Below are 24762 nucleotides of genomic sequence, written 5' to 3'. Positions count from 1 at the left end.
CCACATGCCGTAGAGCAACTAAGCCCGTGCACCATAAGTACTGAGCCTGTGCTCTACAGACTGAGAGCCACAACTACTGAACCCTCGTGCCACAACTACTGAAGCCCACGGACCTAGAGCCCATGCTCCACAACAAGAGAAGCCACCGCAAGGAGAAGCACGTGCACTGCAACCAAGAGCAGCCCCCACTCACCACAACTAGAGAAAGCCCACGCACAGCAACGAAGACCCTACACAGCCAAAAATAAATAAATTTAATAAATAAAATTTTTTAAAAAAGAAATGAGCTACCAATCCATGAAAAGACATGGAGAAAGTTTAAATGCTTATTACTAAGTGAAATAAGCCCATCTGAAAAGATTACATAATGTATGATTCCAATTATGATGTTCTGGAAAAGGCAAAACTTTGGAGACAGTAAAAAGATTAGCGGTTGCTGTACACTCTGTGAGGGCAGGGACTGTGGTACTCTGTGATACATCCTATACCCAGCACAATGCCTGGGCCCAACTAGGTATTCAATAAATGTTTGTCTAAATTAATAAAAGAAAAATGGAATCTCATGATGATCTGCCAGTCTAAGAAAATGTGACTCACAAGAATTTGAAAAAAAAAAAAAAAAGATAGAGTTGTTGATATAAAGTCCTGCCTGGTAGAGAGAGGGGAAAATCAGTGATTTCTCAAGCTGAAAACCTGGGGTGAGGACTACTTTGTTAAATATGGGAGTTAAAGGTAGCCCAGGACAGCTAGCTGTGGGGAATGGGATAATGCCAACTTGGGGGTCAGGACCACTGGCTTCTTTTCTGGTCTCATTTCTATAACCACTTGGCTGTGTGCCCTGAGCTTCCATTTCCTCTTCCATGAGATACACCATTGGAGCAGCGATTTCTGCACTCTCAGCTTTAACACACATTGAATCTACAGCCAAATCAGTAGGACAAAGAATCGGATGTCACAAAAATGTTCAGTTAACAGAAAAACTTCCCCTGTGTCTTGGTTGGATTTCCCCAGAAGGAGACTTTAAGGCAAGGATTTGAGTGCAAATACTTTATTTGAGAGATGATCCCAGGAAGCAACAGAAGTGAAGTAGGAAAGCGAGACAAGGAAGAGAAGGAAAGCAACAATGGGTGAGGCATCAACCAAGTGACCACCGTGGACAAGCACAGTCATGCTGGCACACAGTGTAGAACATGCCACAGAGTTCTGCTACCTGAGGAGTAGGTAAGCAGTAGACTTATACACCTACTTCCATCGGTCACTGGCTGGGGGCTACGCCCAAGGGCATGAAGCTTCCAACAGGTTCAGCCTGCAAGGAAGTCACAGATGCTCGAACTTGGAAGCCGTGGGCATGTGCTAGAACAGTTAGTGCTAAACGGATATGGGCAGCTTTTTGACAGCATTAGTGACAACCTGGGGACTTAACAGGGTACATTCCTACTGCTTGCTTTTTCTCCTACTACTTCCCAGAGAGTCAAGTGCAAGGAAAATCAAGTCTTGATATTTGTCAATGGCTGGAATTATTCACTGTGATTTTTACTGCTGCACCTGTGTTCATTTGTGCATTTCTTCTTTCTATAAGACAAAAAAAAGTGCTGATTCAACACTGCCTCAGTAGTGTGGGCTTGAAGGCTGCTACAAGAATCTCCTGTTAGTGCTCAGAGCAGCAGTTTCAAATCTTTGTCTCCTGAAGAACACTTCATCATGTTTCTGGTCCCTGTTTTTTTGCTTCAGGAAAGGACTCAAATTCTATTCAATTAGACGTGTACAACTTCAGCTGTTTTGAATCCACCTCCAGGTAAATGAGACCCTATGGACCTGGTTCCTCAGGATGAAGAAAGGGGTTTGAATATCACATTGAAATTTTTTTAACTTATGCAGGCAGCCTTTTTACCAACAATGAATATGACTTACCCAGAAAGTATTCCTTTAAAATATTGAAATAGGAATTACAATCCTGCAAGTTGTGTAACAAAAACCACATTCACAGAAAGATAGACAAGATGAAAAGGCAGTGGGCTACGTACCAGTCGAAGGAACAAGATAAAACCCCAGAAAAACAACTAAATGAAGTGGAGATAGGCAAACTTCCAGAAAAAGAATTCAGAATAATGATAGTGAAGATGATCCAAGACCTCGGAAAAAGAATGGAGGCAAATATCGAGAAGATGCAAGAAATGTTTAACAAAGATTTAGAAGAATTAAAGAACAAACAAACAGAGATGAACAATACAATAACTGAAATGAAAAATACACTACAAGGAATCAATAGCAGAATAACTAAGGCAGAAGAACGGATAAGTGACCTGGAAGACAGAATGGTGGAATTCACTGCTGCGGAACAGAATAAAGAAAAAAGAATGAAAAGAAATAAAGATAGCCTAAGAGACCTCTGGGACAACATTAAACACAACAACATTTGCATTATAGGGGTCCCGGAAGGAGAAGAGAGAGAGAAAGTTCCCAAGAAAATATTTGAAGAGATTATAGCCAAAAACTCCCGTAACATGGGAAAGGAAATAGCCACCAAAGTCCAGGAAGTGCAGAGAGTCCCATACAGGATAAACCCAAGGAGAAACATGCCGAGACACATAGTAATCAAATTGGCAAAAATTAAAGACAAAGGAAAATTATTGAAAGCAGCAAGGAAAGAATGACAAATAATATACAAGAGAAATCCCATAAGGTTAACAGCTGATTTCTCAGCAGAAGCTCTACAAGCCAGAAGGGAGTGGCATAATATACTTAAAGTGATGAAAGGGATGAACCTACAACCAAGATTACTCTACCCGGCAAGGATCTCATTCAGATTCAATGGAGAAATCAAAAGCTTTACACACAAGCAAAAGCTAAGAGAATTCAGCACCACCAAACCAGCTCTACAACAAATGCTAAAGGAACTTCTCTAACTGGGAAACACAAGAGAAGAAAAGGACCTACAAAAACAAACCCAAAACAATTAAGAAAATAGCAATAGGAACATATGTATCAATAATTACCTTAAATGTGAATGGATTAAATGCTCCAACCAAAAGACACAGGGTCACTTATGTATTGAGGAGCACCTCAATACATAAGGCAACTGATAACAGCTATAAAAGAGGAAATCGACAGTAACACAATAATAGTGGGGGACTTTAACACCTCACTTACACCTATCAGCAGATCATCCAAACAGAAAATTAACAAGGAAACAACATTTAAATGACACAATAGACCAGATAGATTTAATTGATATTTACAGTACATTCCATTCAAAAACAGCAGATTACACTTTCTTCTCAAGTGTGCATGGAACATGCTCCAGGATAGATCACATCTTGGGTCACAATTCAAGCCTCAGTAAATTTAAGAAAATTGAAATCATATCAAGCATCTTTTCTGACCACAGCACTATGAGATTAGAAATCAATTACAGGGAAATTGAGCTAGGACTCAAACTGGAACAGTCAAGCAGACAGAAAGCCAGAGAAAAGGAGTCTAAGTCAAAACCAGGTAGCCAGAGATGAGATTAAGATCAAAAAACTTAAGGACAATATAGAAACGGAACTTAACACAACCCAGCAGAACCCTGCCAAACAATAGGCAAGGACCCCTAGTACCTTAATTGAAAATCTAAAAAGTATTGTTACACAATGCAGCTTTTATTTGAACACTAGGAGTAGCCCCAAATTTTTTATAAGCATGGCTAATGGAAAAGAATTCTTCTTCTTGTTAAAAAGACAAAGTTAACATAGTAGTGGTAGTTGAAAACAAAACCTTGAAGATGAATTTTTGTCATAGAATGAAGAATTACCCTCTGTTCTATGGTGTTCTACAAATCAATGGAGAAAAAAATGCTGTTTAACATTAAATAACTCCGATGGCAATGAAAGAAAAAATCAATTACAGGGAAAAAAACATTAAAAACACAAACACATGCAGGCTGAACAATACACTACTAAGTAACCAAGAGATCACTGAAGAAATCAGAGGAAATCAACAAATACCTAGAGACAAAAGCCAATGAAAACACAATGATCCAAAAACTATGGGATGCAGCAAAAGCAGTTCTAAGAGGGAAGTTTATAGCAATACAATCTTACCTCAAGAAACAACAAACATCTCAAATAAACAATCTAACCTTACACCTAAAGGATCTAGAGAAAGAAGACCAAACAAAACCCAAAGTTAGTAGAAGGAAAGAAATCATAAAGATCAGAGCAGAAATAAGTGAAATAGAAACAAAGAAAACAATTGCAAAGATCAATAAAACTAAAAGCTGGTGCTTTGGGAAGATAAAAATAATTGATAAACCATTAGCCAAACTCATCAAGAAAAAGAGGGAGAGGACTCAAATCAATAAAATTAGAGATGAAAAAGGAGAAGTTACAACAGACACTGCAGAAATACAAAGCATCCTAAGAGATTACTACAAGCAACTCTATGCCAATAAAATGGACAACCTGGAAGAAATGGACAAATTTTTAGAAAGGTATAACCTTTCAAGACTGAACCAGGAAGAAATAGAAAATATGAACAGACCAATCACAAGTAAGGAAATGGAAATTGTGATTAAAAATCTTCCAACAAACAAAAGCCCAGGACCAGATGGCTTCACAGGTGAATTCTATCAAACATTTAGAGAAGAGCTAACACCCATCCTTCTCAAACTCTTCCAAAAAATTGCAGAGGAAGGAACACTCCAAAACACATTCTACAAGGCCACCATCACCCTGATACCAAAACCAGACAAAGATGCCACAGAAAAAGAACACTACAGGCCAATATCACTGATGAACATAGATGCAAAAATCCTCAACAAAATACTAGCAAACAGAATCCAACAGCACATTAAAAGGATCATCCACCATGATCAAGTGGAGTTTATCTCAGGGATGAAAGGATTCTTCAGTATATGCAAATCAATCAATGTGATAAACCATATTAACAAATTGAAGGAGAAAATCCACATGATCATCTCAACAGATGCAGAAAAAGCTTTCGACAAAATTCAACACTTATTTATGATAAACACCCTCCAGAATGTAGCATAGAGGGAACTTAACATAATAAAGGCCATATATGACAAACCCACAGCCAACATCGTCCTCAATGGTGAAAAACTGAAACCATTTCCACCAAGATCAGGAAGAAGACAAGGTTGCCCACTCTCACCACTATTATTCAACATAGTTTTGGAAGTTTTAGCCACAGCAATCAGAGAAGAAAAAGAAATAAAAGGAATCCATATTGGAAAAGAAGAAGTAAAACTGTCACTGTTTTCAGATGACATGGTACTATACATACAGAATCCTAAAGATGCTACCAGAAAACTCCTAGAGCTAATCAATGAATTTGGTAAAGTAGCAGGATACAAAATTAATGCACACTAATCTCTTGCATTCCTATACACTAATGATGAAAAATCTGAAAGAGAAATTAAGGAAACACTCCCATTTACCATTGCAACAAAAAGAATAAAATACCTAGGAATAAACCTACCTAAGGAGACACAACACCTGCATGCAGAAAACTGTAATACAGTGATGAAAGAAATGAAAGATGATACAAACAGATGGAGAGATATATCATGGTCTTGGATTGGAAGAATCAATATTGTGAAAATGACTATACTACCCAAAGCAATCTACAGATTCAATGCAATCCCTATCAAACTACCAATGGCATTTTTCACAGAGGTAGAACAAAAAATTTCACAATTTCTATGGAGACACAAAAGACCCCGAATAGCCAAAGCAATCTTGAGAAAGAAAAATGAAGCTGGAGAAATCAGGCTCCCTGACTTCAGACTATACTACAAAGCTACAGTAATCCAGACAGTATGGTACTGGCACAAAAACAGAAAGATCAATGGAACAGGATAGAAAGCCCAGAGATAAACCCACACACATATGGTCACCTTATCTTTGATAAAGGAGGCAAGAATATACAATGGAGAAAAGACAGCCTCTTCAATAAGTGGTGCTGGGAAAACTGGACAGCTACATGGAAAAGAATTAAATTAGAGTACTCCCTCACACCATACACAAAAATAAACTCAAAATGGATTAAAGACCTAAATGTAAGGCCCGACACTATAAAACTCTTAGAGGAAAACATAGGCAGAACACTCCATGACATAAATCACAGCAAGATCCTTTTTGACCCACCTCCTAGAGAAATGGAAATAAAAACAAAAATAAACAAATGGGACCTAATGAAACTTAAAAACTCCTGCACAGCAAAGGAAACCATAAACAAGACCAAAAGACAACCCTCAGAATGGGAGAAAATGTTTGCAAATGAAGCAACTGACAAAGGATTAATGTCCAAAATTTACAAGCAGCTCAATATCAAAAAAAACAAACAACCCAATCCAAAAATGGGCAGAAGACCTAAATAGACATTTCTCCAAAGAAGATATACAGTTTACCAACAAACACAGGAAAGGATGCTCAACATCACTAATCATTAGAGAAATGCAAATCAAAACTACAATGAGGTATCACCGCTCACCGGTCAGAATGGCCATCATCAAAAAATCTACAAACAATAAATGCTGGAGAAGATGTGGAGAAAAGGGAACCCTCTTGCACTGTTGGTGGGAATGTAAATTGATACAGCCACTATGGAGAACAGTATGGAGGTTCCTCAAAAAACTAAAAATAGAACTACCATACAACCCACCAATCCCACTACTAGGCATATACCCTGAGGAAACCATAATTCAAAAAGAGTCATGTACCAAAATGTTCATTGCAGCTCTATTTACAATAGCCAGGATATAGAAGCAGCCTAAGTGTCCATCAACAGATGAATGGATAAAGAAGATGTGGCACATATATACAATAGAATATTACTCAACCATAAAAAGAAACGAAATTGAGTTATTTGTAGTGAGGTAGACGGATCTAGAGACTGTCATACAGAGTGAAGTAAGTCAGAAAGAGAGAAACAAATACCGTATGCTAACACATATATATGGAATCTTAAAAAAAAGAAAAAAAAATGGTTGTGAAGAACCTAGGGGCAGAACAGGAACAAAGATACAGAGATAAAGAATGGACTTGAGGACATGGGGAGGGGGAGGGGTAAGCTGGGACAAAGTGAGAGAGTGGCGTGGACATATATACACTACCAAATGTAAAATAGATAGCTAGTGGGAAGCAGCTACATAGCACAGGGAGATCAGGGTGCTTTGTGTCCACCTAGAGGGGTGGGATAGGGAGGGTGGGAGGGAGACGCAAGAGGGAGGAGGTATGAGGATATATGTATATGTATAGCTGATTCACTTTGTTATAAAGCAGAAGCTAACACACCATTGTAAAGCAATTATACTCCAGTAAAGATATTAAAAAGAATACATTACAAAAAAAAGAAAAGAAATAAAATAAAATATTTAGGATGGGGCTTCCCTGGTGGCGCAGTGGTTGGGATTCCGCCTGCCGATGCAGGGGACGCGGGTTCATGCCCCGGTCCAGGAGGATCCCGCATGCCGCGGAGCAGCTGGGCCTGTGGGCCATGGCCGCTAGGCCTGCGCGTCCGGAGCCTGTGCTCCACGGCAGGAGAGGCCACAGCAGTGAGAGGCCCGCGTACAGTGATTCGGATATATCTGAATCAGTTTGCTGTACACCAGAAACTAACACAACACTGTAAATCAACTATATTTCAATTTAAAATAACAATAATAATAAAGTAAATTAGATATGAAATATCAAAAAAGTAATCTAGAACATTTTAAACCACATTGTTAGCTTTATTAATCAATATAGGCCAAGTTATGCTGAGGTTAACAATAAGTGACCCCAAAATCTTAGCTGCTTACAACAACAAGGATCTCTGTTTTAGTTATTTATCGCTTCATACAAGTCACCCCAAATCTTAATGGCTTAAAACCACAACAATCTCTTGTTTCTCATGATGCTGTGGTTTGGTTGGGCAGTTCTGTGCTCATTCATGGGCACCCATCTGCTGGGTCAGTGGGAGCTGCAGGCTAACAAGGCCTCACCTTGGTAGAAACAGCTAGAAGGCAGAACTTCTCTGTAAGGTCTCTCATCTTCCAGTGGTCTAACCCAGGGGTCTCCAACTCCTGGGCCTGCAGACCAGTACTGGGCCACACAGCAGGAGGTGAGTGGTGGGGGAATGAGTGAAGCTTTATCTGACACTCCCTATTGCTCCTATTACCACCTGAACCATCCCCACCCCGTCACACACCCCCACACCCCCGCCCTGGTCCATGGAAAAATTGTCTTCCACGAAACTGGTCCCTGGTGCCAAAAAGGTTGGGGACTGCTGGTCTAACCCAAGCTTCTTTACATTGCAGTTGGGTCCCAAGAGAGTGAAAGCATCTTGTGGCCTAGACTCTGGAGCTCATGCAATGTCACTTCCACCACAATTTAACAGTCAAAGTAAATCACAAGCCAGCCCAGATTCAAGGAAAGGGCAGCACAGACATGCAATCCACCCAGTTCATTTCTCAGTCATGCAACATGCCCACTGTAGGGCAACTCCATGTCGTTTTCAACCCGGACTGATGAAAGTCTCAAAATGTTTCCAATGTCAGGTCAAGGGAGAAGAGATCATGGTAAAGCACATGAGGGTTCCTAAAGCTTCCAGACAAAGTGATCTTTGCTCATATTTCCAAATATGTAATTGGCCAAAGCAAATTACATGGTCAAGCCTGTTGGAGTGTGCTGGCATTATAAGGGTACCTTAAAAGAGATTATTATTAGAAATGTTACTGAAGTGTGAGCTAGTTAGGTGAGGAGAGAGAAGGAAACCACAAAATACCTCGATAATATACAATGCTAAGAATCACCTTCCAAGAGAATATTTTATGTGATGCTAACAGAATTAACTGACACTGACAGTTATGGGCTATTATGGAGCCCACGCCCAAGATGCCAAGCTATTAGAGTCTCAAAGGGCTTATGTCACTTCTGTGTTCCACACACACCAAGTGCCCCACTGCCATGGAAAGAGTTCTCTTCCGGTTATAAAACTGCAGTGCTGGGATCCCCCAAATTTTCCTCAAATCCAGCCTACTCCACTGAGGGTCACAGGTACAGGAAAATGTTAGGATAAGTCAGCATCAGTGATCATTTACTGACCATCTCCTCTCTATATGCTGTAGTGAATGCCAAACTAGAAGATAACCTCAAAGGTCAGGAAGACAAGATCTAAGCATGTTAAATAATCAAAGATCAACATAACACCTTATATATAACAGATAGCTACTGTCTGCTTTCTGCTCCCCAGGCCATGTGCCACTGAGATATCTGTACTTCTGTTGGCAGTTTAAGATACACTTAAGGCACAGGAGAGTATAGCAAACAGCAAGGCAGCATGTGAACAATAAAGTAGGCAGTAGAGTGTCCAGGTGCTAGAAAAGATCAGAGGAAGGAAAAATTGCCAAGGACTGAAATTGTCATATTATAGGAGGAATTGGAGCTGAACCTCAGATGACAACACAAGATTATCCTTGGAAAGAGATGGAAAACCGTTATAAAATGTGGGAACAACATGAACCAAGCCACTCTTCCCGGGAGGTTCCCAAGGAATAGGATATAGGATAGAAGGAAATGTCCTGCAGAGTAACAAGTTATCACTTCCTCAGTTTGGGCTCCAAATCACAATACAAAAAAACTCTAGTAAGAGGTTAGGCCAGGTGGCCCATTCTTTTCCCTAAATTGGTCAAGCCTCCAACTAAAATAGCCTCCCATTTAGTTCCACTTTTGCCAGTGCCCATATGCAAATGCCAAATCTTACTAAATTCCTAAAGGGCAGGGTGAGGCCCATCCACCTTGTACTGACCTTTTATGGCACAGCATCTTCCTCTAGCAAATGTGGCCCTATCAGCTTCCTGAAATCTGACCAATTAGATTGGCATTCCTCTTCCGTAAGAAGCAGGAAGGAGTATAAGGTTGAACTCCTGAGCACTAAGTACCAATTGGACCGTCCATCACTAAGTGTAACCAGAGTCCTAAGGGGTTTCCACTAAAAGATGGGGGTCAGGTTTGGCAGCAAGAGGGGACTGATGAATCTCTGCCTTCATTGGCTCTCAATGGTAGGTGTACGGATTGCTAATGTCAACACTTTGGTTCCATATTAGTCTTCAGCGGGTGTCTTTCTCATTTCTTTCTGTTCCACAGTGGGAAGACTCATTTCTTCAGAGATTTCTGTAACAAGAAATGTAGAATCTAGAAAATGTTGGTTTGGTTTTGGGTTTTGGTATTTATAGTATCACGTGTGTCCTGCTGGCAACACAAAAGTCTCCCAACTCTCTGCCCCAACCTTCAACAAAAAGAAGAGGGTCTGTCTTCTCTGTACCCCTATATTGTTTTTATTCTGAATCACCCCTGATTGCTGTCCTGTCTCCTCCTCTGTGACATTAATGTTACTCTTGGGCCCCTACATAGAATATAAGGGGTCTTGCTGACACTATGCTTGAACCCCCGTAGTACCTCCCCCAATGCTGGGAAGGGCTAAACCTGGTGAAACTGGAAAGTAAGTGCCTCTTCTTTAAGGGCCCTTTCTTCCTGTTCTCTTTCCCTCTATGGATTGCACCATTTCCTCTCTAATCCCAGGTACCTGCCATTGTCACACATTTTAACACCTTCAAGCTAATCAAAATATATAATCTTGGGAAAAATCTGATAAATGAATTTATCCTAATTTATAAATGGTTGCTTGAGTTTAAAGAAATGTCCAAAGAAACAAATCACCATTAGTAGAATATCAAGTATTAGCAGGGTAACAAGGAAGTTATTTTGAGGGGTGGAAGGTTTTGCTGGAGACCCTGAAATTCCAGAATTTCCACTGGTTCCTGAGTCTAACTCTTTGGGCCTATACAAAATCCTATCTATCAATTCTTACTACTTCCTACTTCCTGCTTATAGCCAGCTTTTTTAAAAAAAAAGAAATCTGTGGGATATTTATTGTATTCCTGGGCAAGAAAAAAGAGATGGAAAGTACATCAGCCCCTCCTTCAAGTGCCCTCTTGCAGTAGAATAGCTTGACTATCAAGTAATTTCACACCATATGATATAATAATGGAAGAGTGAGGGACTTCCCTGGTGGTCTAGTGGTAAAGAATCTGCCTTCCAATGCAGGGGACACAGGTTTGATCCCTGGTCAGGGAACTAAGACCCCACATGCCGTGGGGCAACTAGGCCCAGGCACCACAACTACTGAGCCTGCAAGCCGCAAACCACAGAGCCCATGTGCTCTGAAGCCCATGCTTTGCAACTAGAGAGAAGCCCATGACCACAACAAAGAGCCCGCCCACTGCAACAAAAGAAAGATCCTACATGCCACAATGAAGGCCTGATGCAGCCAAAAATATAAATAAATAAAGTATAAAAAAAAACGGAAGAGCGAAATCTGGCATTTTTGTTTTATTAAATACATTTCTGTTTCTGCTTCTGGGTTGGCCAGATAAATACAGAATATGTGTCATCCAAAAGGCAGGGCAGATGAGTACTGCATTTAGAGTTAATAATGTGCCATTAAAACTACATGTGTCGGATTTCCCTCATGGCGCAGTGGTTAAAAATCCCCCTGCCAGTGCAGGGGACACGGGTTCGAGCCCTGGTCCGGGAAGATCTCACGTGTGGAGCAACTAAGCCCATGCGCCACAGCTACTGAGCCTGCCCTCTAGAGCCCGCGATCCACAACTACTGAAGCCCACGTGCCACAACTACTGAAGCCCGCACGCCTAGAGCCCGTGCTCTGCAACAAGGGAAGCCATCACAATGAGAAGCCCGTGCACCGCAACGGAAGAGTAGCCCCCACTCACCACAATCTAGAGAAAGCCCGCATGCAGCAACAAAGACCCAATGGAGCCAAAAGTAAATAAATAAATAAATTTATTTTTTTAAAACTACATGTGTCAAATTATTTCATGCATACTGCAAACATAAGATATATCACAGTTAGGACAGTGTTATTGTCTGAATGTTTGTGTCCCCCAAAATTCATGTTGAAATCTTGACCCCTCCAAAGATTATACTATCAGGAGGTGAGACCTTTGGAAGGTGCTTAAGTCATGAGGGTAGAACCTTTATGAATGGGATTAGTGCCTTATAAAAGAGGTTCCAGAGAGATCCTTAGCCCTTTCCACCACTTGAGGACAGAACAAAAATGTGTCAACGGTAAACTAGGAAGAGGACCCTCATCTGACCATGCTGGTGCCTTGAACTTGAACTTCCCAGCTTCCCGAACTATGAGAAATAAATTTCTATTGTTTATAAGCTACCCAGTCTATGGTACTTGTTATAACAGCCTGAAAAGACTAAGACAGTGTTGACATGCCCAAGGGCCAAGCTAGATTATGGGCCTAAAATATTTCGGTTTCTCCCATAACCTTCCAGGAATGACTTGGCAGGTAAAAATCTCCTACTGTCTGCTTTCACAGATCCCATTTTTCAAGGGTTAAGGAGTGATCTGGTTTAATCTTGGTGATAAACATTTGCCTGGGCCTAAAAACAGAGAGAAACAGGGGACTTGCTTGTGGGAGGTTTCTGTTAAAATGTTCACAGAGTCTAGTGTGACAGAAGAAAACAAGGGCCATCAGCCAACAGGTTTGTTGGTGCCCAGTGGAGCCAGAGCCCGTCTGCCTCCATGCATATAGCTCTGGGTACAGTTTAGGCCCCACGCACATCTAGAGGGCAAGTCCCAATCTTTCAGGATAAACCAGGTCAGATGCACAGTCCTACAGCCCCTGATTTAGAGTTTCTCTTAAATTGTATGCGTCGGCTGGGTCCAGATATTTGTCCTCCTTGACTGTGTTTCCCACCCCCTTCCAAGCCACACTCTGGTGGAGAAAGACAAGTCTGTGTCTGTTGTTCATTCCACTCTATTCAGTGTTTCCTGTGGAGTGTGTTGCTGAGTCCCAGAGGTAGGGCAGCCATGACTGCTTGGAGTGCCTGAGTCTGCCTCTCCAGGTGGGCTGAAGGTACCTTTCCAGGTGAGTGATCTTAAGGAACTTCAGGACACTGACCTCCATGAAGGCTGGTGGCTTCTGGGGGGTCATGGAGAAGGACAACCTGCTGCCATGCCACAGACTTCTTTCTCACCCTAGTCTCTGGGGTCTAACTATGAGGATTTCAATAAAGAAGTCATCCACCTGCCACTGAGACCCTGATGGAGAGGATAGGCAAACAGGGGTCTCGTACCAGTTTGGCCCAATCCTAATGACCTTGAGCAAGTTACCAACCTCTATGGCAGTGTTTCTCAAAATAACACTCCCCAAATACCAGGTTCAGAATTACCTGCTGCAGATCTGGGCCCCATCCCAAGCTGGCTGGCAGAATCCGTCTCTAGGAGTGGGCCACACTCACATTTGAGAACCAGGGCCTAAGGGCTCTGACTTTATTACCTGTCAAATGGGACTAACACGGGCCATACATACTTAATGAGACCCTTAGAAGGATCAAGATGGTGTGGGGTATGTAGAATAGTACACAGTCTGGCTTACTGACTAGGAGCACATTGGAGATCCAAACAGATCTGTGCTTGAAGCCTGGCTTTGCCACTTACCTGCTGTGTGGCCTTGAGAAAAAGTAACCTCTCTGAGCCTCAGTTTTCATAATCTATAAAATGTAGATAATAATGCCTAGCTCATGGGAATCACATAAGGATTAAATGAAAGCCCATATGTAAAATGCTTCATATATGCCTAGCACATGGAAAGTATTTTAATCATGGACACATTTTTCCTTCTCCTCAAAAACTATCTGCAACATGAGTCAGAGTACACTTCCTGTTTTACTAGTACAGTGAGTCTCACGAGGCTGTTCCTACAGAACTTCCCAGCTCCGTCTTAAAAGTCTTGCCTTTCCTAAGCAAGTGCCCAGGCTCTCTCAGTCCTGTTAAGCCAGGCTTGTAAATAGTTACTAGCCTGTTTATTTAGGACTAATAAATATCTTAGCTTTCTATGCCATTCCAAAGAGTTGATTCTCTCCTATTTCTCCCCCCTCCCCTCAATTTACAGACCTAAACTATGGGGGAATAGTCCTGCTACTGAAGACACCCTTCAAGAAAGCTAAAAATTTCAGCATATTAACATTTTCAGCATATTAACAGACAGTTGATATCTAAGGGTATATCTTCACAGTAGCTGGTACTATGGAGGGTTGCAAAAGAAATGAAAGGTAGGCAAATTGCATGAAGCGAGAAGGTTAGCTTAAGTTGACCCAGGCAAATCCCTAGCAGTTATGCTCCTTAAACGGGGCTCCTTTACCTTTGTTCTCAATATCGCAGGTCAGAAAAGAAGAGGGTAGGGGCTATTTGGAGTGGAGCTTGGACAAAAGCACTTGATAAACAAGGCCACCTCCTTGTCCCAAAGCCAATTCTAAAGTCTCCATCTGATACTGTCAGGAAGCCATCCTCCCCCCAGCAGTCAATTCCTAGTAATACAAAAACGTACTTATTTATCCCACTGTCAACAGAAATGAATTATATCCTACCTCCCTGTCGTTGCATTAGGGAAGGAAGAGATGAAGGAAGATAATCTTCTTCAGTTGTAATTAACACTGGGCACGAGGGACTTTTCCGAAATGTTTGCCCCAGCAACTCTCCCCCCACAGTGGATAAAAACGCCCTCCTCGGGTGAGAGCCTTGGAGTTCCCCCCTCAGACATCTAACTGGACTCTAAACCCGGAAATCCTAAGAAAGAGACCTGTTTCCTGCGAGGCTTTCAACTTACACGCATTTCTGATCCCATTGCTGCCCTCCTTCATTTTAGGCGCCTTGATCGCCTAGGTAGGGATCCAATTTTTATACTTTCAAAGCACTCAGGGCTGGAGAGAGGCCCTTCTCCAGGCAAATCCTGCACGGCCGATCCTCGGAGAGCGAGAAGGCGCCGCTGCCGCAGAGCCCAGGGCCAGGGCCGCGCGGTGCGGTGAAAAGTAGCAGCAAGCAACACACACGAAACCTTCTGCTGAGCCTTGGATCAGGGACCTAGGTCCTCGCCCCTGTGCGCCACACCCGCCAGGAAGCTCCCGCCCCGCCTCCGCCTTCCGGTGACCCGTGCAGCGCGAATCTCCGGTGCGGAGACCACCCTGGGCCACGGTTTCTCCCCAGCCGACTCCCGGGAACCCAGGGAGAGCGAAGCCCGGCATGAGCCCTGTTCTCAGAGTACCCAGTCTGAGAACACGGGGTCCCGCAGCATTTCCTGCCTCTAGGCTGAGAGAGGAAAGGGGTGGGTGGGGTGGACTGAAAGTTAAAGGCATTATCCTCCGCCCCTCCTAAGCTTCCGAACCGCACAGAAACTAGTCAGAGAAGCCCGGACTCGCGCCCTGAGCTTCTTGGACGCGACCCGGCTGGACTGCGGGATGCAATTCGCTCCGCGAAGAAATCCAGTCCATCCACTGGCCTCCAAGAGGAGCTGCCGCTTACGACAGGGACGAGAACGGCCCGGTGCCTGCAGAGGCACTGGCAACCCTAAGTAGAAGCTTCAGGATGTGGAGGGCAAAAGGCCTCCGGCATTTCCTCGAGGCCCAGGGGGCAGGGCTAAGGGGGCCGCACAGACAGCCAGGGGAGTCCAGGTCCGCCTGCGGAAGGCGGAGCCAGGCCAGCCGCTGCCCCGGGGGAAAAGTTCCTACCTAGCGGGGCGCGGTAGGCCGCCGTGCGGTGCCAACTTCCTCCTCCCAGCGAAAGAACGCGCCCAGAGCAGGATTACAAAGAGAGCGGAAGACCCTTTTCTAAACCAAAGCCTCACCCCATACCACTGGCCCTTCCCTTCTCTTTGGAAACTCCACGCTGGAGCCTAGGGACCTACGAGTTCCTTCCTACCCGAACCGTGGGACGCTCAGAACACGCAGGCACTTTCTTCCAAGAACCCGCCGCGGAATGGAGACTGGAGGAGGGGAACGATTCGAGCTTGAACTGTTTGCACTCTGTCCCTCGATTATTAAGTGGAAAGACTAGGAAGTGTTCTCTCGTTGCCTGCGCGTGACTCATTCTGCAACCCTCTGTCCCCATTTCTTTTCCATAGAGAGGGCCGGTCTCAACTGCCAAAGTTCCAAATGTGGCCATAACCCCAGCCCTGCTCCCAGGCGTGCAGTAGAGATCGAAAGGCGTGGTAAAGAAGAGGTCTGCGTTTCCCATTCAGATATCCACTTCTCTAGCCAACAGTCTCCTCCCCCCCACCTCCAATTCTCCCACCCCAACCCCCGAAAAAAATATCACCGTCTTCGGTTATAAAGCTTCGATTTATATCGAAGCTTCTCCCGGTGAGAGGGTGCCGAAGCTTGCAGCGGGTAGCCAGAGCTGGGCGCTAAGGCCAGACTTAGATTTTTCTCCAGAAGCCAGTACAAAGTGGAACAAGCAAGGAGGGCACCACACCCGGAAACAAGACTTGACTTTGGGGGTGAAAAGCGCATGTAATCCGGAGACTTTCTCCCCCACTGTAGTCCAGCCCCACACCACCACCAGCCAGCCAACAGGTTTGCAAACCCTGTTTCAGGCCCAGGAAACTTGATCCCCGTGCATCTAGGAGAGGGAACTCCAGTGCGTGAAGTCACTGGGTCGCAAACCTGACTTGCTCCAACGCAGCCCTAGGGTCGGCTGCGGCTTGCGGGCGTGTCGACTCTGCCACGCACAGTTGGTCTGGGTGCCTCCCACCCGCCAGCGCCGGGCTGTTCTCTTAATGAATTACTAATGAGTTAAAATTGGGCAGCAGGCTTAATTAAAGCGTAGAGGCAATGTGTTTACCACATTGTAATTGAACTCATTAGGGTTATGGCTTTTTGTTTTTTAAGCAGCCGCCTTCCTTCTCTGCGTCGAATAATCTATGGGAAGCGTTTATTAGAGAAGGAGGGGGTAGCGGAGAAACAGTCCATCAATTCTTTCAATGAAAAAGACAGGATGAGAATGGGGGGAAGGGTAAAACCTCTATTCCGTGGATGTCTCGGTGGAGTCAGGGCTAGACCGAGGCTTCCCAAAGTTCCAAGGGTAGAATGATCTGATGAGCGCCCCGGCGTTTGGGAAGTTGCCAAGGGAGGGACCAGGCCTGAGTCAGAAAGGCCGCCTTTGTAACACCACAGTACTCCCAAACTCGGCCTATATCCCCACCATCCCCGGCCAAAGCGCTGCACTTCGACTGGACTCCCTGGCTGGTGCTCACCCTTCCAAGCGCCTGACGCTCATAATGAGATGGATTCTGCTAACTTTTCTTTTAAAAGCGACATATGAGTTTGTCCCTAAAGCTTTCCTCCCTGGTAGTGCTGGGAAGGACTCATTCTCCTTTCTCCAGTTTTCCCGGCACCACTCCCCACCCGCTGTTCTGAAGACGCACATTGGGTGCCCAGGATCAGCGCCCCCTACAAATCCGCCCCCCCCCGCCCCCCGGGCCTGACCTCACCTCAGGGGATTTTCCCCAGAAGACTGGGGGAGGGCGCCGGCTTTTAGTGCACTGCCCTCGGGCAACACAAGAGAGGCGCACCTGCGCGCCCTGGGATAACACTTCTGGCAGGGAGCCCAAGCTGCCTGCCCGGGCTGCATGCCCCCAGAGCAAATTGTTCCCTCTTGCCCCTGGCCCCACTCCAATTATCAGGTCTCCAGCCCTCGCCTCCTTTCCCTTATGTTTGTACCCCTGGGCGTGGAAGGGTGATGGGTGGGAGGCTGAGGTTGGCGCAGGGCTCCTCTCCTTGCCCTGCCCTGCCTGACCAACAGGCGGCGTCAGAGACCTAGGTCTGGGCTGGGGAGTGGGGGGGTGCGGATCTGAGCAAGCTAAGCCGAGAAGCTGGGCTCGAGGAGAGCGACCCTCACCCCAAACTTACGAACTTGCCCAGGAAGCGAGTGGGAAGAGCTGGGTGTCTGCGGAAGACCACACAGAAGGGGAGAGTCAGGACGGGACAGAGTCGCAGTGGAAACCCCGACCGCGAGCGAGAGTGCAGAGGACCGCGGGCGACGGGCCGCGAAAGCGGATGTGGCGCGGGGGGAGGCGGCCGGCGCCGCGGGAGTCAGAGAGCGGCGGTGGAGCCGCGGAGCGCGAGGCAGGCGGGGTGGACTGAGCACGGAGGGCTGAAGACCGCGAGGGCGGCGCAGACAGGTAAGTGGCTTCGTCCTCCGCGCTCGGCCTCCTCTCCTTTGGGGAAAAATGGGTTGAAAGGGACTCCAGGAACTTCTGACCGCCGTCACAACCCCACAGCTGACCCCTACCTCCTCCCCTCCCCTCCCGGTTTAAACGCACACCCCTCACCGTTTGTGGGTTTTGTCAAACTCTCCCACCCTGTCCATCCCTCCTCCTCTCTCCGCCTGACCCGGGAGGTTGAGGTAAACTGTCTCTAATTTGTTGCTAAAAGATTAACTGCAGAGGGCAGGTCGATTTGATTAAGGCAATTAATCTTTGGTTACAATGTTCTAGTGTCATTTGCGTGCGTGAGGGCGGGGAGGGGGACCGTATAGAGAGAGAGAGAAGGCTAACGAGACTTTTAGGAGACGCTGTGGAAAGAGGCTACCCTGCCCGGGACTGCGGCCACGTCTTCGCTCCCACACCCCGCAGCCCCAGAGCCCACGCGCGGTTTCAGCACTTCCAAGCCGGGACAGCGACTCCCGAGGGCGCACCTAGTAACTTCCGGGTCCCATCCCTGGAGTTCACACCTGGCAAGCAGAGGCAGGAGCTGACCGGGAGTTTGCACTTCGCAGGCAGAGGCTGGAGCTGACCGGGACGAAGGGTACACCCTCCCCCTTCCCCACTGCCCAACCACTGGGCTTCCCTTTCCCCACTTCAAAGCAGTATCCGGCTAAATACAGTCCCCCCACATCCTCAAGACTCAAGCCCACCTGGAGGCGGGAAAGGGAGAAACCCCCAAACGCTCCTAGTAAAGTTCCCAAAGCTGGAGTTTTCTCTTTTCGTGAATAATTAACGCTGGTCATAAATAACTGATGGAGGCAGTGGAGAAAAGGAAGAAGGAGGAGGAGGCAGGCGAGAGCCAGGGCGGCCAAAGAGATCGAAGGGTTTGTTAAAGGACCATTAAGTAAGCCTTGCTGGGAATGGTATTCCTCTGTAGATCGCAGAGAGGTTACACCCAGGCACCCCGGCGGGGGTGAAAGCAGGGAAGCAAGGCACCCAGGGGAGTGGGGTTGTGCTGACCAAGCCCGGAGCACCTACCCAAGACCCAGTCTCAGCACTTGACCCATTCCCTCTCCTCTATCCAGGACTCATCTTCCCAGAGCCCTTTGAACTCTAGTCATCCTCTAGCCATGTGTCATTCACATGCCCACACCCAAAGTGCAGAAGTTCTGGGCTAGATAGTAGAGGCCCAGGGGTGAACCTAGGCTTTGAGCTCTGTCAGTTCTTCCCTGGCCTGTGGCAAGTCCTGCCCACTCCCAGTTTGCAGGCACCTCCCCAAAGCCACCTCCTCACTCCATCCCAGACCATACCATTTCATTCTTTTCAAAGTGGTCCAAAATTTTGGGACTTCAGCCTCTTGCTTGTTCATTCTCATCTTCCTACACCAAACCTTGAAGAACAGGGTAGTGTACACACACACACACACACACACACACACACACACACACACACACTGCTCCATGCTCTTCCCCTGCCCCTCCATCATCTCCAATTCCTGACTTCCTTTGAGGGTCTTTTTTTTTTTTTTTTTTTTTTTTTTTTCGGTACGCGGGCCTCTCACTGTTGTGGCCTCTCCCGTTGCGGAGCACAGGCTCCGTGGCCATGGCTCACGGGCCTAGCCGCTCCATGGCATGTGGGATCTTCCCGGAGCGGGGCACGAACCCGTGTTCCCTGCATCGGCAGGCGGACTCTCAACCACTGCGCCACCAGGGAAGCCCCCTTTGAGGGTCTTAAGCATGCTGACCTCTGGCACCTTGTGTTTGCCCCACCTCTGAACTGAGACTCTTAGGCAGGGGTCTCAGAATCTGGAAGAAAGCCCAAGAGGAAACCCTTGCTCCTAGGTTGGAGGCCTACGCCAGAGCCTTTTGGCCACTTTAGGAGACACTGGCCTCTCACCAGATGGCTAGCCTCAGGTGGCCAGTGCATGCTTTCAGAGTGAAACTCCTGAGGGCCCTTAAGCTGAGCATCCAGCACAATCCTTCACAGGGCCTCACTGAGTCCATTCCACAAGCAAAGCCATGTCTTGTCTTTTCCTAGTGCAACTTGGGATAGGCCCTGGGAAGAAAATATTGTAGTCTGTAGTAACCACCACTGGCTGTGAGGTTGGGTTCCAACTTGGGGGCAGGCAGAAGGCTTTTTGTAGCCTTTCCATTGGTTAACAGCTTCCACCACCCCCACTTCCCTAAGGACCAGCTCTGAATATACCAAAGGCCAGCCTGGCTTTTCTGGGTGGGAGCAGAGAGTAGCTTCCAAAGAGGAAGGTTGGTGGCCAAGCCTCAAGGAGTCTAGATTTTTAATGAAATTTTTCTCGTCTTTATGTGATATGAAAGAAAACACTAAAACCAGTTTTATTTTCTCACCCACTTCATCCCTATCCCAACACTCTCCACACCCTGAGCTCTTACCTTTTAAAGAACTGGGAAGTTCTGAATGGGGAAGGGAAAAGGCAAGAGAATAGGGACAGTTTTAGGGAATTGTCTTTCTGCCTCAGGAGGGATACAACAACCCAGTAGGGCTGTGAAACTAGACAAAGGGGTGGGAGGAAATCAGATCTGGGGGAGAGGAGGCCAGCCCTGGAGCCATGGGTTGTTTACTTCTCATATAAAATATAACTCCCCCAAGCAGGAAGTTACTGCAAACATGTATCAATAATGAATGAATCTCCTGTAATAAAATACTTACATAATTAGCACAAGTCAAGTGGTTGCATTATGTTAACCTTTTGCAACTCTGAGATGGAAAATCTTGCTCCAGAATTCCTCAGAATGCCATTTTCATTCTCAGGAGAGGGTGAGAGCCAAGCGCTCACCCAGCTTTCCACTTTGTTACAATATGGTTTTCCATTTCTGAACCAGAATGTAAGTACTTCTGAAATATAACAGAAAACTCTCTTTGGTGAATTCAGAACAGTCATTAACATTCAGTTTTAAGTGAATGTTAACAGTAAATAAAGAAATCTCTTGATTGTAATCATAGTAACAAAGCAATAATTACCCAGTAGGTGGTCATCAGTAATGATAAATGTATCATTATTACTGTGTGAGTCTGGGAACTCCGTTTTGGAAAGTACTTCAGACTTTTTAGTAGCATGGCTGGTTACAAAGCATTTCTTAGCCTGCAAAAGCCATATAATTTTATACACAATTTAGGTGAAAATAAATTTAAATCTGTATATTACATTTTTAATTTCAAGTTAGTAATTAAAGTTGGGTCATTATATCTCCTCTGAAACCCTCAGTGCTCATCTCCACGGTTTGTTTGTACAATTTGTTTCTAAGACACCCAAGGTTACACAGTTCTAAAAGATGGAAATTTTAATTATTTGCCAACATTAAGAGTTTGTCAATGATATCATAATGCATCTTGAAAAAGTTTGGGATTGGTTATTGTCTTTGATCTGGTTAGCTATGCTTTCACTTTGAACCTCATGAGGGAAAGACTTTTTGCTTAAAAAGTACTCTTAAATACACAAAAATAGAAAATTCCCCTGAACATTCTCTCTGAATTTTCACTGGTTGCTATTTTTTCAGGGGAAAAAAAATCAGTGACTCAGATTTCTACCCCCTCTACCCTGGGATTTATTTTGCTATTATCTAATTTCACCTTTTGCTACCACTGAGCTAACAACTGCAGGCAGGAGGAAAGCTGAAGGCATGATTCTTATTGGGCAGCCTGAGAGCACATGATAGTTTAATAATGTATTAGCTAATGGGATCAAGCTTGATGGCAAAGTAGAAAATTTTCAAATGGGGAGGGGTGAGAGGGAAGAGAACAGGAAAGGGGGAAAAATGCCTTTATTTCCCCAGGAAATAAAATCCAATGTTCCCTTCACCAGCGTCTCTGGGGAGATGTTAAATGTATATCTATGTCATTTTCTCTCTTGTGACCTGTCAACAGACAATTTACAGCCCCTCCCCCTACTCCTACTCCTCTGCTTCCCCTCCCCAAGCCTTAAAAGATCCTGTTCCACACCCTTTCTGCATCCTCAGCCTCAGTTACACCTTAAATTGCTTCCCTGAAACAAAAGAGCCAGTGTTTTTGTTCTTGTTTTTGTTTTTTTTTAAGCCTCAAACAGCATTTCTTGTTCTTGGTGGTAGTTGGAATCTTCATACAATTAAAGACTCTTTTGCATAAATCCACTGAAATACTTGCCTTAGTTTTCTCTCCCACAATCTCTATTTCTTGCTCCACTGTCTCCTTTTGCGTTTCTCCCTTTTCTCCTCTCCCTTCTTTAGGAGTGGCAATCAAAAAAGGCAAGCATCTTTCCTTCTTATTCATTATTACAGCAGCATCTTTGAGACGCATCTTTGCCAATGAAAACTCCATGTAGATGCCTGTCCTTTTGTTGTGGCGGCCTAGGTTATTCAGGAGCAGAGACAAAAGCCTGAAGTGATGTGATCTAAATGAGCTCTGGGGTTTTCCAGCTGGGACCACCTCCATTTCAAAGGACCCCCTCCCTCCCAACATGGGGAGGAGGGAAGTGAGGGGGCTGGTACATATGTGAATGCATGCACAGAAAGAGAGAAAGGAGAAGACAGGGAAGGGAGAGAGCCTAGTGGGCTATTCCTTATGCCAATGTCCCTCTTTGATGCACATTCGCAGGTGTGTTCAGGAAGCATGCATCCGTAGCCTATGTGTGTCCTCAGGTATTTTGTGTTCCTTTGAATTTTATCTTGGTCAACTAATATTTGCTAAGTAACCATCAAGTATACCAAGTTCATGTTCCATTCTGGATTTTATTACTTCATGTGAACTATGTGCACACGTGAGTTCTTTGCTGTGTTTACAAGTTTGTGAGGACTTGTCAAGAAATGTGAATTCTTTGTTATAAAAGAAGAAAGTCCAATAGCAAATGTTTCCATTAGTCCCTGGCCTCTGTGAACTGGTAGGGTAAGAGCTTTCTCTGCCACTGACCCAAGGACAAGTTTTCTTGTGAGAATGGTTTCCTCTGATTAAGGGGAATTAAGCCTTCGTTCCTTCTCCTACAGTCTTTATTTTCTTATTAAGGTGTTTGTTTGAAAGGTAAGAAAGAAACTACTGATTCCCATAGTCATTGGTGCATGAGGAACTCAAGGGGTCACTGGGGCAGGGATACAGTGCAAAATGTGTTCATTTTCTCTTCCCTTCCTCAATTATGGTTTAGATTTTTAGGTTTGTGCTCTCATTGTACTTCTCCAGGGATACTCTGGCCCCAGGAAAAGGGTTCCCATTTATGGACAGTATTTATTAAGAGAAGGCTCAGAGGCCTTTCTCATTTCTTCTATGATTTCCATAATGGATGAGTTTTGGTTTGCTCCTGGTCCTTGGTTTCCTTCATATAACTCCAGCCAGAGCAATGGAGGAAAAACCAAGGAGTCTAAGCTGGGCTTGCCAGGCTTTCTACCCTCTTTTGGGCAGAAAGAGGGAACTGAGGGCTATCAGCAATTATTATCATTATGGCCATTACCATTGCTAATTTTTGTTATCAACTTATTTTAACTTGGTTAAGCAAATAGTAGCTAAGGTTCTGGCCACCTGTATACAAAATAAACACTAGACCAGTTAGGGGGCAGGGTAAAATTTTAATGAAAAGGACTAAGATTCCTCCGGGGAATTTGGTTCCCTCTCTGCTCACCATGAAACTAAAATGCCTTTGAAATCTTTTACTCTGGAGCTATTAAAGACTTCAAACATATCTTGTAACAGTACAGGCCTAAGCATGTCTCCATTCTCCGAGGAAGGTGCTTTTAAAGCTAGCATGTATTAAATGACTACTGTGTGCCAAGCATTTGACATATATTATCTTATTTAATTCTCATAATACCCCTGTGGGCTACATATCAACCTCCTCATTTTACAGATGAAGAAACTAGGGCTTGGGGAGTTTAGGTATCAAAGCAAAATTCCACAACTAGTAAGTGACTGAGGAGAACTTTGTACCCAGTTTCAATCTAACTGAATCTCCTGTACTTCCTGATATGTGAGAATTCTTCTGTCCCTGGTAGTTTTGCCAGCCTTCCAGTTTCTTTCCGGGCCATGCAGGTCTACTTTTGCAGACTTGGAACTAATAGGGAAACCATTTCTTACCCTACCTGATGCAGAAATACCAATGCCAAGGACACCTATTTCAGGGACACAGAAGCAGTAATATTCTTGCCCAAGAGCTGAGAATGGGGTAAGAGGGAATGAGTGAGAGAGATAGAAGCTGTTTCTTTGATCTGTAACTGTCATGGGTTCTCCAATACCCAGGCTTGGAGTAGAATGAAAGGGAATATCTGGCGTCTCTAATTTTAATGAATTTATATTAAGGCCTTTATCTTCCTTTCGTGTCAATGCTGAACACAGGCGTGGGGGTGGGGAGTGGCTGGATTTCTCAGTCCTTTTAGACAGAGCAGGTGTGGCAGAAGTACGGGGGTGTGTTTCTGTGTCGCCCCTTGCCTCTTAAGTCTGCAAGGCCATGCTGGAGCCCAGAGCCGAATCTAGGGCTCCGATGATTGCAGACTGGGAGGCTTCTTCCGGGAGGGCCTTGAACGCAGTAGGATCTGCTGCGCCACGGAGCTCTGCATTCGCTTCAGCACCGCGGACAGCTCCTCGGCTTTGCCCTTCCTCTCGAACCTGCCGGGATTCCCACGCTGCCTCTTGGAACAGTCTGCTTCCAAAGTGGAGGGCATCCTGACCAGGTTTGGGTTCGCTTCAACCAATTGTTAAAAAAAACTGCAGCTAGA

At 45.1% G+C, this 24762-nt stretch overlaps 1 protein-coding gene and 1 long non-coding RNA gene across 3 annotated transcripts in view; one reads left to right on the top strand and one right to left on the bottom strand.

The window, feature by feature from the left end:
* LOC309815071 overlaps positions 1 to 14935 on the bottom strand; it is a 70104-nt gene extending 55169 nt beyond the window's left edge. For both annotated transcript variants that reach the window (XR_014295794.1, XR_014295795.1), the window contains exon 1: positions 14687 to 14935. This is a non-coding gene — a long non-coding RNA (uncharacterized lncRNA). The remainder of the gene's footprint in view (positions 1 to 14686) is intronic.
* A 2743-nt stretch (positions 14936 to 17678) lies between these two features.
* Positions 17679 to 24762, top strand: part of SKOR2 (SKI family transcriptional corepressor 2) — a 52397-nt gene continuing 45313 nt past the window's right edge. The window contains exon 1 of the mRNA XM_082640800.1: positions 17679 to 18034. The gene's annotated coding sequence lies outside the window, so the exon portion shown is untranslated. The remainder of the gene's footprint in view (positions 18035 to 24762) is intronic.

The sequence above is a fragment of the Mesoplodon mirus genome (assembly GCF_964341445.2).
Source record: "Mesoplodon mirus genome assembly, chromosome: 13".
NCBI classification, from domain to species: Eukaryota; Metazoa; Chordata; class Mammalia; order Artiodactyla; family Ziphiidae; genus Mesoplodon; species Mesoplodon mirus.
Note: the sequence above shows the minus strand (reverse complement) of the source record. Positions and strands in the feature narration are given on the sequence as shown.